The 14,873-nt window shown below is 39.7% G+C and overlaps 1 protein-coding gene across 9 annotated transcripts in view; it reads left to right on the top strand.

Moving 5' to 3' along the window:
• Positions 1 to 14,873, top strand: part of ATP2B1 (ATPase plasma membrane Ca2+ transporting 1) — a 66,939-nt gene that overhangs the window by 1,666 nt on the left and 50,400 nt on the right. For 3 of the 9 annotated variants that reach the window (XM_083400939.1, XM_083400941.1, XM_083400940.1), the window contains exon 2: positions 149 to 343. The exons of 5 other annotated variants lie outside the window; for them this stretch is intronic. The gene's annotated coding sequence lies outside the window, so the exon portion shown is untranslated. Of the gene's footprint in view, positions 1 to 148; positions 344 to 5,417; positions 5,496 to 14,873 lie in introns of all 9 variants that reach the window. One more of the 9 variants, XM_083400944.1, reaches the window with a different exon arrangement.

Genomic DNA, 14,873 nt, shown 5'->3' with positions numbered 1-14,873 from the left:
TGCCAGTAGTGGGATGAGGTGTGGGATTGAGGGGGAAGATTGCTGCGTGTACTTCATAGGAAGAAAGCGCTGCCTGTTTGCCACACTACTACCTGCCCAAAGGGAACTTAGATGGGTGACCAGGAATATCTTCACATTCATCTTCCAGACAGCTGGCACGTATACTTCCTGGATGTAAAAAGTTGGATATAGTTGGAGGAAAAACTTTTGTGAGCAACTTACCTGGAAACTAACTGATAAACGTTTTGGAGTATCTGACCTTGTTGTTGCCAATTTGTACCTACTGTAACCGCTCCTAATGTAGAAGACTATGCTGGCAAATATCCAGTTTCATTAAAACAAGGTAGGAGGTTCCTGGTTGAAGTACCTATCTCTTCTTGGTCTGCGGATTTGATTAAATTCTGTTGTAAGAGTCTTGAATAATGCCATTTTCCCTTGTGCTATACTTATCCCCCACCCCCACCCCTTTGAGATGTTTAAGATAACTGAACTGCTTTGCTCGCATTCTACAAATGCAAGTATAGGAACTCCAAGTATTTGCTGATTCACAGAGTAGTATGCCTTGCCTTTTATCATTGTAAATCAAGCTTAGGTTGCTCATCCATTTAAGAGTTGGTGGCTGAGACTGGGAGCCTGCAAGTCCCTGGTTGAAAATTTATCTCTGCCATTAATTCACCTGTTGCCCTTAAAACATGCCTCTATTATTGTAGTTTCAGCCTACCCCCTGCCAAAGATATATGAAGTATGTGAGGTTAATAATTCTTTAGCAATTTCCAAAAGAAACAGAAATGTAAAATATTACTATGCCATAAAGCAATCTTCCTCAGTGTGGTTCCCTTCAGATACTGCTGGACTACAATCCCCATCATCTCTGACCATTGGCTATTCTGACTGAGGCTGATGAGAGTTACTGTTGGATGAAATTCATAGGCCAACACATTGCGGAAGGCAGCCATAGAAACGGGATAGATATGACACTCACATAGTATATTTATACAACCAAATGCAGATCCTGTGGCAATGAGAACAAAGCCAAGGGTGTCGAAAGGCACAGTGTAAGGGTTTAGCATCACTATGTAGAATTTACAAGAGATACCATAGGAATACTAGAAATACACACTTAATGTCCATACCCGATGTAGTCTCTTGGTCTTTTGTCTCCTGGTCAAAACACACACCCCCATTGGCAGCTGATCTTAAATACTAATATTTAGTATTTTTCTTATATTAATGCAGGTTTAGTATGAAGAAATAATCACACATGAAATAAGTACCTTTCAGTACCTTATGGTCCTTAACATTTTAGAACTTCAGTTCCAATTGTAGAAGTCTACATGATCATCAGATCGGAAGTGACAGTATTTATGGCGTAGTGGATGCAAATAGAAAAATGAGTTGAAATAAAAGATGGATCAAACTGTTTCTGAATTAGGTGTTGATCTATTTGTAAAACAGTTTCTTGTGTGGATTGATGCAGTGGTAGCAAATCTATCACCTAGATGGCTGTCTTTATGGAGAAAGAGGAGCATAGCTATGTGTGTTGATGCTCAGATTATGACAAGGGGAGCATTTCATATTATTGATTAGCAGTGCCCCTTCTAATATTATAGTACTACTTTTTCTTAATAAGCTTATTGAGTTTATAACATTGAGTATGGGGTCCCTCAGTTGTCTAAAGGAGACTGGGCTTGATGAACCAGTAATCTAACTTGGCATAATGCAGCTTCCTAAGTTTCTACAACATATTTCCAATATGAAACCCCATGACTGTTTCTGGTTAGCATGAACTCACTATCTTTCATCTGTCATTAAAACTCAGAATTAGCAAGGTGCATGGTGTGCTTCAAAATGACACACAGGCTACATGATATCTATACTTATCATCTCTATAGTTATTTCTGGGCAGTACCACTGGTATTGCAAATACACAATAACGATAATAGTGAATATTTGTACTAAAATGTATGTTATCTTGCAAGTTGTATTTCTATTAAAATCAAGCCAGAGGGAAGCAGATGCCTTTGCATTTTGCCTCTACTTAATGGCTGTGTTCCACAGACTATAACTGCAACTGAATACGCTGAAATCCCATCCTTGTGTATTGCGAAATTAAGTAATAGCAAGCAGTCATTGGTTGTTGGGTTTGTAAATATAGATTATTTTAGGTGATCTGTTCTGAAATGGTTGTAGCAACCTCATTTATAAATGTTTCACAGGTGACAACTTGAGTACTGTGGCTCATTCCGAATGGTTTTTGACATGAGATTAAAAACAGATCTGTTCACAATGAATTTAAATTCTATTTTTTGAAGGAAAAACTTCTAGATTTATCTGTTGTGTTCAGCAATATTTCTTTTGAAATACTTTACTCATGATACAGTTAGTCTTGGCGTGAAGATAGCAGGTGGTAAATCTTGTAAGATTCTAAAAACCAGCAAAAGTGACTCTCATGAAGATTTAAACACTTTATTATTGGGCACACATGTTGGTAGGTTATTGTCCAACTGCCTCGGGATCCAGTTTCTAATAAAGGCAAGAGGCAGTGTTTCTTCTTGGATAGTTGGTAGTGATTGGACTATATATTTTAGGTGCATAGTGCAAAAGATTAACCCTGTACTTATGAAAATACTTGTTTAATGGTTTAATTTGCTTGTTGATAAGGCATGCTGTCCCTTATCCTTTGCATAATAAACCTATATATATAAACACACAGACACATATATGTGTGTGTGTGTGTGTGCTTTGCAGGTTGTAATGGAGAATTTTCTGTAAAATTTAAATATTTTGTATGCTAAGAAAAATGGTTTCATTTTACCTTGAACACTAGAGTTTATGGGCATACACACCTTATACAACTGGTGATGGTAGTAGAAAGTACTTGCTATCCATGTATGTTTGGATCTTGCAAATTGGGTCGTAATTCTATGTAAGTAAGTGCTATTGAATTACATTAGGAATTACTTCTGAGTGAGCATGCATAGGGTTGCACTGTTGTGTAGTTTCTATCTAGGGAGGAGGCAGCTTATCTAGCACCAAAGACCACCATCATGCTACATATTATAAGTAGAAAAGCTGTAGCTCTTATATTTCATGTAACTTCCATTTATCAGAGCTAATGAATACCTTATATCTAATCTGAACTTCATATTAAAATGGTGTGTGTGTATCTGTCTGTCTGTCTCAGTCAGCCATTTTGGATGCTGGCAAGGTACTGGATGCTGGATCATGGTAATAATAGTTGGCAGATCTTGTAGTCCAGAAGAATGGATCCAACATTTAATCAAGTAGAAGCATAGGTTTGGGGTACTTTTAGAGTATAAGGCAACTTAAGGTACCGGTCATGGGCCTATAACTCTTTAAACATGGTTGGGACCTAGATAGTTTTCCCCAATGTACATAATAACCTCTCATGTTATGTGCTCTACACTCTTATGGAAGACTTTCTGAACTAAATTTAAATGGGTATACAGATACACATTTGTGGATCTCATTCATTTGGTACCTAGTTATGCTAACGTCTTGCCTGTTTGTTCCTGATGTTGTAAATATAATCTCAAATATACCATAAAATTGAAAAGCAGAAGTTGACAGGCCTTGCAATAGAAATGCAAATACCTTCGGAGTTGCTAACTCTGCCTTTTAAGTTTTGAAGCAACACTTAGCAACTCCCTCCTTCACTTAACAGGATTCTTTCTCTTTCTCCCAGCTGCCTTTCTCTTTTCTTTTTACTTGTACCTCATGTTGCCCCACTTCTTCTGTAGAGCTGCTGCCCATACCTTTGCTTCATTTCTAAGTATAGAAAACATATTCTGTTGCTGGCTGCACATATACTCTCTTGTACTCCAGGATTTAAAGTGCCAGGAGTAGTTCTTCACAGTGCTGGAGCAGTGTGCAGTTTTCAGCAAGCAGGTGAGTGGGGAATTGCATGGCTGCACTAGGTGCTTTCATGCTAGGCATAAATTCCTGTCTCCAAACTTGTGGTCAAGTGTTCAAGCAAGTGGATGTTCATCTACGTTACCATGTCCATGTGGTGTAATGTACCAACTGTCCAGGGAAACTCACGTCATACATCTGTCCCCAGGAAACCTTTTGAGTCATAGATCAGACCCCCATCTCCATTTGTGATACACCTGATGCTTCAGAGTAGGAAGAGACAACCCAAAGCACTGAGGGCTATTTTCATTTTTGTTAAAAGAGGGCTGCACAGCTATTTTAATTTCAGAACAGTCTGTGTCTGAATACAATTCAGTCTGCCAATCTTTTGCACATAACACATTCTATCTGTACTCTTACCTATTAAAACATTCTCTCCCTATATTTCTCTCTCCGCACATTGGAGCATGCACACTTTTCTCAACAGTCTGTTGCCATCTCCTTATATTTCCTTTCCACCTGGGGTCTCTGTGCCTCTACCTCTAATCCTTCTTTTTTCTTTGCACTCTGTGGCACTCTCATGTTTCCATACCAGCAGGTTTTTCTGCACACCCTTTCTGTTTTTCTCTTTTTCTACCGCAAAGTCTATCTGCACCTGCATCTTTTAACATTTACTCTTTTTTTTGTTCACTCCTTAATGTGCTACTCTGAGAGCTTGCTACCCATTTTTCTTTCTTGTACATCTACATCGTTGTTTATAGCTCCGTACTTCCATTGGTTTCTTCACTCACATATTTAAATCTATCTTTTCTAGGGTTGCCAACTGACCAGACAACCCATGCTGGCCTGTTTTTCAGCCTTGAACAGCAGCTTCTGCAGAATCTAGTGCACTAGGCTGAATATCTTTACAGCATGCAAATAAACAATGGCACCTAATAATATCTGCCTTTAAAAGCACAGCTAGACTGAGCAGTTGAAGAGCTAGAAACCCTACTTTCCCAGAATGGCAGATTAGACTTCCAGCAGTTCACATGGTGAGATCTTCATATAACAGGTAGAGCACATAGTTAAATTGATTGGTTGAAACACAATGGAAAAACTGATGCCAACTCTACTGAAAACTCTTGAGTTGGAGAAACACAAAACATAACTGAAGTGTGTCGATATGACACTGAAGCCTGACTCACAAATAAGACTGCAAACAATGAGTTTTAGAATCTCCCTGGCAGTCCGGGGCTGTACCTATCCAAGGAGTGGGACTTAGTTGGTTTGCATAATGTACATTAGGCAGGTTTTGCCACTGAAACGTGTCCCCACACCCTTCCTGAGAAAGAGGAAAGGCTTGGAGAGTAGATCTTGCTCGGGGCCTAATTAATGTATCAGATAAGAATATTAAAACCTTTTTTCTCAGATCTGACAATCTTGACGTGTAGTTGTTTTGAGACATCACAAAAATGTTACACTTAAAGTCTTCTCTGATAACCCAACTATCCGTTTGTGTCCAGTTAATAACTATTGAACCTGCCCTTTTCCATTTTCTCTAGTCTTTGAGGCCCTCCCAAGTCACACCGAGTTATTTCCTGCTTCAGTGTGTCAACTGACTGTTCAACCATGATTTTCAGGTAGCCTTTGGCGAGTTTCTGTCTAATGCTCTTTTTCTACTGGAAAGCATCATGGAACAAAGCATATTTTGTCAGTATGTTGCATTTTCCTTTCAAAAGATTCCAAAGACCCAGAGACTGATGACAGATCCCTTCAATCTGAAGAAAGTACAGTAGTACCCCATTTTGCGACCTGGTTCTGTTCTGGAGCCCTGGTCGCTGGCCGAAAAGGATGCTGGACAAAGCACACACACGTGGAGTGAATTGCGCTTCTGCCATGCACGAAGTGCGATTTAGCACTTCTGCACATGCGCAAGTGGCAAACCCGGAAGTAACCCGTTCCGGTACTTCTGGGTATGCCGCAGACGTTCAATGGAATGGGCACTGGATGAGGCAGATGCTAGATGAGGTACCACTGTATCTTTCTGCAGACATCCACAGAACTTTTATTTTGCATGATAGCCAGCCACTATTTGTGGTTGTCCTGGTGCCTGTCAAACATTTGACATCAGCAGAGGCTTGTTGAAAGGGAGAGGCATTTTATGTGGCCATCATGCTAAACTCCTACAGAAGGCATATGCAGTTTTTTACTGCTTTTTGCAAAAGCTCACCACAAACACTCCTGCTTTCCACTGTTTCTGCAGTTCATGGGTGGTGAAGGCAGAGGTGATCTTTGTTAAAGGAGTGAGTTGAACCTTTGATCTTGCCACCTAATCCCTTACATTTTCTATTTTTCTTTAATAAGGTTAAAATAAGCACCTTTTCAGCTTTAGCAGCTCCATGTTAGAATACTTGTCAGTGGCTTGGTTAGCATATCACATTAAACCAGTGTTTCCCAAACTTGGGTCGCCAGTTGTTTTTGGACTACAATTCCCATCATTCTTGACCACTGGTCTTGCTATCTAGGGGTGATGGAAGTTGTAGTCCAAAAACAGCTGAAGACCCAAGTTTGGGAAACACTCAATTAAATCATAGTTGAATGCTTTCCCTAAGGAAAATGCTATTTTATTCAAAGTATTTTGAAGACAGATGAATTCTGTTGGCTATATATGCTTGCACATCTTAAATTGTAGATGGTTGAAGTTTTTTGTGCTGGATTTTGTCATCAGGCTTGGTGCTAAGGTTGGTTTTGTGTTGACTGCTACCTGGAAGGTGCTTCAATGACCATAAAGTCTGAATTGGCAGTTTGGTCAATAGTACACACACCTGATATTGGCATTCTGACTATTAAGTGACTATTAAGTGGTACCAGAAATACATTATTAAAAACAATGGGTTTTTCCTTGTTAGTGAAATTATTCATACTTCATCTATTGACAAATTCATGACCAACTATGATTGCTTTCATCGGGTTAATTGCCGTATACTATACATTTGAGAAAGCCGAGTCAGACATTTGGCCATGTGTACATTTAAAATACTCAGGTTTCCACATGCCAGTTTAAAGCTTACCACTCCAGGGTCAGAGACAATATACCTCTGCATACCAGTTGCTGGGAACACAGTTGGGGGAAAGTAGTCTTGCACTTGGGTTCTGCTTGTGGATTTCCCATAGGCATCTGGTTGGCCACTGTGAGAACAGGTTGCTGGACCAGGTGGGCCTTTGGCTTAATCCCCTTAATAGTCAGAATTTCTATATACGTACATGTATCAGTTATCATTTCTATCTCAATGTTTTCATGTATAGAAAGGAATGCCTCTGTATTGTATTTCCTGTACAGTATTTATAGATGATTGTAGTTAAGTTATATACAACATGTTTAAATAGAATAAAGATGGCACTGTTACTTTCCTTGCAATTCTAATTTTTGTTTGTTTAAGAATGCTGTTTATGTTACTTATTTGTTACTTATGTTTGTTACTTATTTAAAATCTGCTGACTGATTAATTGGAGGTACTTTTAAAATTTAATTGAACAACTATCTAAGGTTGTAGTACAATTTATACTGATTTGAGGTGATATGTTTGTCTCTGACATCAGGGCCACTTAACACCTGCGAATCCTTTCATAACTGTTTTGTCTCTGACTTGCAGCTTAGTGTGTGAATTACTTCTGTTGAATTACTTTTATTGAAAAATAGTGTTTGAGGTGATAAGGGAACACTTCAGCATGCATTGCTTGATGTTGCAGTAATAATAATAATGTACATGCATGTGTTGCTTGCCCTTAATCTCTTTCAGTCTTTAAAATGGCTTTTCTAAAATCAGACTAGTGTAGTCTGAAGAAAGAGCGTAGAATACCTGGGTAGGTATCAAATCCTGCTCCAGTGTATTATCGTAGTACACCTGTGAGTGATTTAAAACCTCTGGTCGAATCCTTATGCACTTTGTTTGAATCTTGGTTGAATAGCAACTTTTTGGGGTACAGGATGTGGCTTCTGTAAGAAAGGGGACTAGAAAAGTGTATTTGAAGCCATAGCTCAAAGCTCATCAGTAGTAGTAGGTACTTGAAAAGGGTTTCTTTGACTATACACCCTGTTGAAGCAGAAGAGAAATTTAATTTTGGTTTAAACTGGATGGCTGTACCTTAGAGGTAAAAGTTTTCCTCTTGTCAGTACAAACATTTAAATAATTTAGGCTCTTTTTGACTCAAAAAGCTGTAGTTTAGAAGTGGTTTGGAGAAAGGAAAACTACCTTTCATGTTGAATGGATAAATTAAAGCATTATGGAAAGTTTCTGTGTTTGAGAGGCTGGTTATCTTTATAAACTTTGGGTAGGATACAAGTATTTTAATTGAAGGCTGCTTCCCTTTTAAAAGCAAGCAATCCCCTTCCTCTTTATAGCACAAAGCACTCCCCCCCCCCCATTGCTATGCCCAGTGTATCACTAGTTCCCTCTGCCCCTTTCATTCCTACTCTCCTCAATGCTACAATAGATGAGTAGCCTTGTAAATTGGTTAAGTATTGCCTATTGTGTTAGAGTGTTTTTAATAAGTTGTGTCATAAAGCAAAATGATTTTTCTAGCTGGAGATCTGCACCTTGTAGTGGCATAATGTGATGGAAAAGATAGGTGTAAAACCTGCCTGCTCACCAATTCAAGAGGAGTCTTGTGTTACATGCATTTCTTAGGTGTAGGTGATCCCTTCCCTGTACAGTAGCACCTTGGCTTACATTACCCTTGGTAATGTAAACTTTGGGTTGCGAAAGCGGCAAACACGAAAGTGTTTCGCCGTGCGTGCATGCGCAGAAGCAGTCCCTCCAGTTGTGGAAACCTCGGGATCTGACTGGAACTCTGGAACGGATCCCGTCTGCAACCGGAGGTACCACTGTACTAGGTCGATAAACATGTTTAAAAGCTAACATCTTTTTTTAATGGCTGTTAAGTTTGCGGGTGGCGCTGTGGGTTAAACCACAGAGCCTAGGACTTACCGATCAGAAGGTCGGCGGTTTGAATCCCCGTGATGGGGTGAGCTCCCGTTGCTCTGACCCAGCTCCTGCCAACCTAGCAGTTCAAAAGCACGTCAAAGTGCAAGTAGTTAAATAGGTACCGCTCTGGCAGGAAGGTAAACAGCGTTTCCGTGCGCTGCTCTGGTTCGCCAGAAGCGTCTTAGTCATGCTGGCCACATGATCTGGAAACTGTACGCCGGCTCCCTCGGCCAATAAAGCGAGATGAGCGCCACAACCCCAGAGTTGGCCACGACTGGACCTAATGGTCAGGGGTCCCTTTACCTTTAAATTTGCTCTGAGGCCGTTAGAGTAAGAAATGTGATGTGTTTATTTCATTTTAAACAAAACTACTTGTCTGTGTATCACTGATAGCTACAAATAGTTAATTTCACAGCTAACCTGGGCTCATACCGTGTCTTGCGGTTCTAAAGTGGTGCTTTAAATTCTTGACCATTATTGGATAGTTATGTAATGGTCAAATGACTAACCTGAACTTCAGGCCTTCTGTCTTGAAGCTCACTGCCCACTGAACCTCCTTGCTGTAGTTCCAGTGTTCGTCACACTGGTTTCCAGCCTTAAAACTACCTGCTCTGCACACCTGTCTCTGCCTCTACTGCCAACAGCAAGCATGTCTCTGGTCTGTAGGCCTAGTGTGAAATATTTCTCTCAAGTGTAACTATATCTTTCCATATGGAAACTGCACTATTCATGAATACTTTTCTCCTGGCAAGTTTTTCCTAAGCTTCCGGATGTTTGCAAACATTCCATGTCATCACAGTACTCCTTTAATAGTCGGGAAGGGGTAATGGACAGCAACTGGTTTTAGTATATTATGGCTGTGTTTTAGAACCTGCTTCAGTAGTACAAATAGTGCTTAAATCAATATAGTAATTGCAATCTTAGGAAATGGAGACAAATGATGCCATCTAGTGAGACCTCATGTTTTCAGCTGAAGTCAGTAACTAGACTGTTTAATACTGGTATTCTGACGTGAAACATTCATTCCTACAAACTTGCTTGTTGCAGGCAAATCTGCTTTTAGTAACTTTAATATTTAGGGGGTTTTGTGTGTGTGTGTGTGTGTGTGTGACATCTCAAATGTAGAAGCACTTTTGAGTGTAATCTTCAGATTATTAAACAGTTTGTACATGCACCAATGATGTTGCTAAGTTAATGCAATAATTTTTTCCTTCTGATACTTAAGTAGGTGGGGAAACTGATTTAAACAGCACTGTGCGGGTGACGCTGTGGTCTAAACAATTGAGCCTCTTGGGCTTGCTGATCAGAAGGTTGGCAGTTCGAATTTGCACAACAGGGTGGGCTCCAGTTGCTCTGTTCCAGCTTCTGTGAACCTAGCTGTTCGAAAGTCTACCAGTGCAAGTAGATAAATAAGTACCGCTATGGCGGGAAGGTAAATGGTTTTCCATGCGCTCAGGCACTCGTCACGATGTCCCGTTATGCCAGAAGCGGTTTAGTCGTGCTAGCCACATGACCTGGAAAGCTGTCTGCAGGCAAACACCAGGTCCCTCGGCTGAAGTGAGATGAGCACTGCACCCCATGGTTGCCTTTGACTGAACTTAACCTTCCAGGGGTCATTTACCTTATTTTACCTTATACTAGGATATTTCCACAGGAGTCTCTAGCTTTATTTCAGTCTTGACATTTTTTTAGTCAGAAACTGAAATATTTTGGTTGGTTTTTTGCTAGTTCTGTATACAGGTACAATTGGAATCACAGGAACCTGTACTCAAAATACTTGCACAGAAGTTGGTAGCTGGCTGCAGTTCTTCACACCCTCTTGAATACTACTATGGAGATTTTCCTGGTCTTGTGTGTGCCTTTGAGGGAATGTAGGGCAGCCTTCCCAAACTGGTAACCTTCAGATGTTTTGGATTATAGCCCCCATCAGTCCCAGAGGAAAAACCCTGAATTGCACATAATTGTGTTGACTTGGAGTTCCCAAACTGTGACTTTTTGCTTAAAGTTAGTGAAACATTTTAAAATGCAGCCTTGAGGATTACTACCTCTACATTGCTGAAGTTTCACAGTAGTATGAAGGGATAGAAAATAAGCAAAGAAATGAGAAATGGATTAGTACTCTCTCGTGGTGGTTACTGCTCCACACGCAAAGAAGTAGAATAAGTAAGTATCTAGCTGGGAAATAAGCCCTAGCGATATTTATCTATGAGGGGTTTTTTTTTGGGGGGGGGGTCCAGTCCCAAGCACACCTGCCTTTCCTGAAGGAAAGATGAAGTGGGGAGAATGCATTGCTGGGCTTTGACCATAAGTGCCTTTAGGCAGGGACTGACTTTGTGGTTTGGACCTGTATCACCAAGGCTGTTTGGGCACCTGCCAAACTAACTCCAGCATTTCATGTTTTGTAATTAATAGGTGGTTGTTGTTTAGTTTTTATTCAGTTCTGTGACTTCATTGCTGAGACTGAGGCTTGCTTCTCTCATTGTCCTCACCAGTCAGCAGAGTCACACTCAACTTTTCTGAATGTGGCAAGCAGTTTTGTTGATGCCTTTCTTAAGGATTCATATTTTGAAAGCTTTCAAAAACACCAGTGGAACCTGTGAAAAGTTAAGGTTCCGAATTCATGGCATGTGCTCATTTCACATGACAGATACATTGGTGTCCTTCAGTTTTATTATGAATTGAAATATATTGTACAACAAGTAACAACAGTTCCCATACAAACAAACGTAGTGTTAAACATTCCATTTTCTACACATGCCATCCGTTATAAGAAATCTGCTCAAAAGCTTTCTGTCAAATAAACCGTGTGTGTGTATTATAAAAGTCATCTCGTTACCCCAACCTTTATTTTCAAAAATATACTATACTGACTCTGATGCTTCAGTTTTCTAGCATTTACAGTGTATTTCAACTTAACTGCTGTATGAATGAAAAACACAGATAACTGGTTGTATGGTTTAAGCCCAAATACAACATTTAAAATGTTTTAAGACTTTCTTGCTCATCCTTTTAAGGCATTTAATGGGGTTTTCACAAACCATTGTTCTAATTTATCTATATGGTGGTTTTGATTTTGTATTACTAGCCTTTGATCCATATTAGACAATAGCTTCTCAAATAGTGTAAAGCATGAATACGTTTTAAAAAAACATAGACAAAAATGCCCTATTCTGTTCTGCTCATTCAGAGGTGTGGAATCTTTTTCGCCCGGTGGGCCAGATCTTTTTCTCATCTCACACTGTGGGCCAGATTTGCAAAGTGTGTGGGGTCACCCTAACTGAGCAGAATTCAACCTCCTTTGTGAGCTGATGAGCAGGGGTTAAATCTTGTAGTGTGTTTGCCAGTTCTCTGTAGGGAACATGTGCAACAAGCACAGAAAGGAGCTTTCTTCCCACATATCAGCCCATGCAATTGATGTCAGCGGATTGATAGATGGGTGGGTTTTTTTTGGGGGGGGTGGGGTGGGAATAGCCTGCAGGGGCTGCAAGACCTGAGGCCTGCAGGCTGGAAATTCTCCACTGCTGCGTTAGTTGTGGTTAACCTTCTGTTTGCTTTCTTTGGTATAGCAAATGTAATTAATTACTTATAGTTCCCAAGTAAATTAAAAAGTTCTATCAACTAGTTTATTGAAATATAAGAGGTTAATAGGATATAAGGGTTAATAAAATAAAAATTGTTAGCAATGTCTTGATTTAAAAATAATTAATAATGATAAATTAATGTAAGGTGGTACATCATAGAATCATCTATCAAAAAATCTACTTATGTTACTAGTTATATTAACTTCCCACAGAAGTAATAAGAGATATCTCTAGATCCGTTTCTAAAAAGAGAAAAGCCTATGTAATCTCTTTCAATACCCTGATTTTACTTGAGAGCAAGTAACACTCTTCAGGGTTGTGGGGAGAGTACTTCCTCTTTTCCACCATTTCCCAGAAACCAATGTGTTCCAATTAAATCTTTCATTGATGCAATCTCAGAAAGTGGAGAAGAAAAACACCAATAACAAAACAGAACAAGGCAATCCAGGAAAATGCAGGTGTTCACCTGGTGGTAGCCTGGGAATCTACCACTTCATAACTGAATAAAAATCACCCTTCAGTGCTAAACATCCTGACATGCCCCTGCTAACCCTCTAGATCAGTTGCTGGGGGTGGGAGGGGAGGAACAGAAAAGAAAATCCTGTTGCATAGGCAGAAAGTCATTATGCTAACAGGATTACTTTGTTGAATACAACTGTGGGTATAACTTACAGTGCTGTTAAACAGTGCAAAAGAGCCAGGAATTGGGGGAGTTCTCTAATACTACCACGTGAAAAATAGTCATTTATCATGCTTCTGATTGGGAGTGAAAGGGATGCTTTGCAAAGGAAAACTGTTCAGTAGGGTAGCCAAGTCACATAGTGGCAATCTTGTGACAACAAAGTCATAAGGTAATTGTGTTGTATGAAATGCTACACGTCTTAATAGTTCAAATCTTAATTAACATCAACAATTGGAACATACTGATAACATTTAACCCATGATCAAGGTGTGTGGGAGATGGTTTTGAAGAGGTGTTGTTGGGAAGGACCATGCAATCCTATAGGCTGTTTCTCAGACCTTTACCAAAATGCCTACCATTAAAGACATAAGAACCGAAACCAAAACATCATCTAGTTCAACATCTTGTTCTCACAGTGGTCAGCTAGATGCCTGTGGGAAAGGTGGATGAAGAGAGGGGAAAGAGTTAAATAGTCTCTCTAGCCTTGGCAGTCTGAGCAGAGAAAGGCAAGAGGATGGGTTGTGGGGGGGGGGCATTTTTTTTTTTTAAGTGGAACTTTGCAGAGGAAATCGACATAGAACAACATGCAGCATCTCACTCTAATCATACCATTAGTTGCCTATAGAAAAAGTCTCTTTCTGTGATAAAATATAATGTTATCACTCTTGAGGTTATGTTTAAATCTGGTACAAACAACACACTTGTATACATGAATTTTTCTGGCTGCTGTTACCACTTCAACATATTGTTTAGCTTGGTAGGGAAAAAAAATAGGAAGTCCCCAACACAGAAGTTTCAAGCTGTACTGTAGTGTAAAACTTCATTATACAGTGGTACCTCAGGTTAAGTACTTAATTCGTTCCGGAGGTCCGTTCTTAACCTGAAACTGTTCTTAACCTGAAGCACCACTTTAGCTAATGGGGCCTCCTGCTGCTGCCGCGCCGCCGGAGCACAATTTCTGTTCTCATCCTGAAGCAAAGTTCTTAACCTGAAGCACTATTTCTGGGTTAGCGGAGTCTGTAACCTGAAGCGTATGTAACCCAAGGTACCACTGTATAATACAAAATTTCATTTTGTTTTATAAAATTCTATAGAATTGATAGAAATAAGACACTTATCTGAGCTCTTTACATTTTCCACGGTCAGAATTTTACTTATCAACCTGTTGGTGTCTCACTGGACATACATCCATAGGTGGATCCTGATTACATCAGTAGCTGTGTATCACTGTGAAGGGTAAAACAAGGCCAACCTTCAGCTCTAGTTCAGAGGTCACCTGTTCATAGTGATCACTTAAAATATTTCTTGGAAATTAATTACTAGATGCTTAGATGCTATTATTCTTTCATGCTTCATCGGTTTACAGATGTTGCCTTTCTGTCTCTGACTCTTTTGTGAGTTTAGAACAGTGGTTCCCAACATTTTTTTCTGTGAACCACTTGGAAACTTGCTGAGGGTCTTGGCAGGCCACAATGGGTTTTTCTACCAGCTGCAACAGTTGTAATGCATTGTGTCAGATGCTGTATGATTTTTAATTGTCTTTTAATTGCTTATTTATTGATCTATTTTGTTGTAATACAGTTTTCATGGAATTTAATTATACAATATACAAGTATTGAAAGAAGCAATAGAACACAATTGTAATCAATGCAAATATTTAATTCAAGGGATGCATATGGAACAGAAATGGGTGGAATTTATTGAGGAATTTGTGTGTAGGTGGGATTGGTTGCAAAAGGCAAGACATCTGTGAAGCGGGTGGGAAATGAC

This window comes from Podarcis tiliguerta (assembly GCF_965153285.1).
Source record: "Podarcis tiliguerta genome assembly, chromosome: 10".
NCBI classification, from domain to species: domain Eukaryota; kingdom Metazoa; phylum Chordata; class Lepidosauria; order Squamata; family Lacertidae; genus Podarcis; species Podarcis tiliguerta.
The sequence above is the reverse complement of the archived record's forward strand: the minus strand, read 5'-3'. Positions and strand labels throughout refer to the sequence as shown.